Below are 2925 nucleotides of genomic sequence, written 5' to 3' on the forward strand. Positions count from 1 at the left end.
GTAAATTAAATGGTCAAAGACTTGTTACAATATTTAATAAATCTGTACAATTCTCAGGAAGTATAATGTTCATAAATAAGACCTATAAAAGTTTTAACAGGTTTATAACTACACTTATGTAAGTTATCTATTTTCTTCGAACCTACGAACCAACGGATCCTATTTCCAACAGGTTTCTTCATACCGCAAAAGAATGAAAATCTTTCTCTATTTCGCCTATGCAAAACTTGTTTTACATAAGGAAATCCTTTCTAACATACTAAAATTTTTATCGAATGTTATCCAGAAATACTTAATTGCAAAAAGGTTAAAAGTTTTTGAAATATTTTTAGTCCTTGTTTTGATAATAACAACACTACATAAAACTGAAGACGACTTCAAATATTTCTTTTTTATTAGCAACGTATACGAAGATGTTTATAATATGAAATATTAACCCCTTAAATGAAAGAACAAATATATACTGCAGGAAATTATTCGCATAATGATACATAAAGTCCTTTTTATTATGCTTCATTCGATCAATATCAAACAATTTTCGAGGCAGCCATTTTCTTTTTTAATTGATAGGATATATATGTATAAAAAATATTTTTATTGTTAGAATAAAGCGTTTGTGTATACCAAAGATGAACCAAAATAAAGGTGTGCTCATTAAAGTAAGCACGATTTTTTTTTTTTATAAATAATGCAAGGAACTTTTGAAAAAAGCCTTCATAAATTCTGCATGTATTTTATAATTTTTCACTGTTTCCTTTATTTTATTATACAACCTGTGTTTATGTATATACACACCTGATCCTGTGTTCACTATCTTCTTACGTACGGACAGAGTTATTAGCTTAATTATAATTGAAGTTCTATTAATGTTACCTAAGCAATTATCGATTATAGAGAATATCGGGGTTTTAATAAATAATGATATTATGTTGTTCTTATAGATTTATATTTTCATCGATGAAAAAAAAAAAGATTCTGAAGACAAATTAAAGACATTGGTAAAATCTTGATATAATATAGAATTCAAATCGATGAGATCGATACATCGAATTTATCGTCAGCAAAAAAATTGCAGCAGCATTTCGTAAATGCTTTCGTAAACTTCACATACAAAAAATGTCTACAGTATTTGCACATATGCATCATAAGTTAATTAGAGAATGAATTCTCTTAATAGTTTTTTTCCTAATGTCTTAAATATTACGGTTTGCATATAAAATTTTCTATTCAATTAATATATATTTGTTCTTTTCTGAACACTTGCAATTAAGATTAACGAGTATTAGAGCTCGTAAATGTTTCTTAAAATCAGTATGCAATATAAAGTGCTCATAACTATGAACACTTTAAGAAAGCGTAGTCACAAAGACACGTTATAATCGAAAAATTTACAAAACATGACATTTTATATAATATAGTATTATCATACAAATAGGACATATAAATATCATTTAAAAGTACAATTTTGTAATATAACTTAATTATTACAAACAATTGTGAACAATTAAGCAAGATATTCGTAATTATCTAAATGAGTAAATCGAAAGCAAGTGCTTTGGTATAGATTTAATATGAAATAAGTAAGCGTCATTCATATCTCTACCTCATTTTGATAACAATATTATATTTTAAAGACCATAACTATTTGACTTAAGCATTATAAAACAAATATTCTTATAAAATATTGCATAAAATAAAGATAAATGCATTAATACCTTGCATATGCACAACGCGCAAGTACTTCATTAGTACTTACATCATTCTTCATATAATGTTGTACATGGAAAGCATTTGAACTGGGTCGATAATACATCGTTGTGCCTTTAAAAACCAATATTGTAACAAATTCACTTTTATGGTCCACTATCTGCAATAAAATAATAAGAGGTTTAATAATCAATGTGTGTTAAAAATTGTTGCAGATATATATCTGTACATGCACAGGGTGATACAAAATGATTGTAAAAGAATTTGATGGATCATTTGTAAAGCCATTCTGAGTAAAAAGTATTATATAAGTATAAATCTTGTTCTCTATATTTATATGGTTACAATAGTCTTAAAATTTTACCACAATAACAAAAAGTTTTTAACTATTCTAACTACATAAGCATTTGGAATAGGATCTATGTTTATATAACATTTTCAAATTTAAAATGACATTCCAGACAATCTGTAAAAGTTTTTTGCACTCATTCTAAATTACTCTGTGCAATGTACGTAACTACTCAGATGAATGCTGCATATATAATTACAGATGAAGTTCTAGTATGAAGATAATAAAAGGCTTAAGGAATGAATTAGCTCCTATGCAAAAAGAAACTATTTTCCTTTGCTCAAAACTTTGTATCAACTTTATAAATATAAACACTGAAGCATATTCAAAGTTTGAAAAACATATTAATGTGAACTTTGTTAAAAATAAAAATTAGCCTTTTATTTGTAGGTGCACCTTTTTTTTTATAAATGAACAAGGCCTTTTTACATAAATTAAGATAAATTATTTGAAACATTGATAAATTACTAAATATGTAAAATTTTCTTGTAAAGTACCTGTTTTATTTGAAATGTTCACTCTTACAAATCTTGTTTCTAAACTTTTGAGACCATCTACTTTTGTAATTTAGACATTTAAGCAGTTAATAGTTAGTAATAACATTTTTTATGGAGAGTTTGACTTATAAGGTTACTTAAAGAATAAATTGTACTTGCATTTGTTGATCTTCATAAGTGGTTTAAAAGAATAAATTATGTCAAATTGAATATGAAACAATATCATTTTGATGCTGTCATAATAGCTAAGTATAGACAGTAGAACATTTGAACATTTTTTTAAATTAAGCATACATCTTAGTAAAACAATTTAAATTTTAAAGTTTGTAAATTATTAGTCTTTCGAATATTTTATTTTAATATTTTTATATG

General features: G+C 25.4%; 1 protein-coding gene across 1 annotated transcript in view; it reads right to left on the reverse strand.

Annotated features, from left to right (window-relative positions):
• Window positions 1–1800: 1800 nt before the first annotated feature.
• LOC108578128 (ankyrin-2-like) overlaps window positions 1801–2925 on the reverse strand; it is a 37755-nt gene continuing 36630 nt past the window's right edge. The window contains exon 33 of the mRNA XM_017941393.1: window positions 1801–1867. The gene's annotated coding sequence lies outside the window, so the exon portion shown is untranslated. The remainder of the gene's footprint in view (window positions 1868–2925) is intronic.

The sequence above is a fragment of the Habropoda laboriosa genome, unplaced genomic scaffold, assembly GCF_001263275.1.
Source record: "Habropoda laboriosa isolate 0110345459 unplaced genomic scaffold, ASM126327v1 scaffold1329, whole genome shotgun sequence".
Classification (NCBI taxonomy): Eukaryota; Metazoa; Arthropoda; class Insecta; order Hymenoptera; family Apidae; genus Habropoda; species Habropoda laboriosa.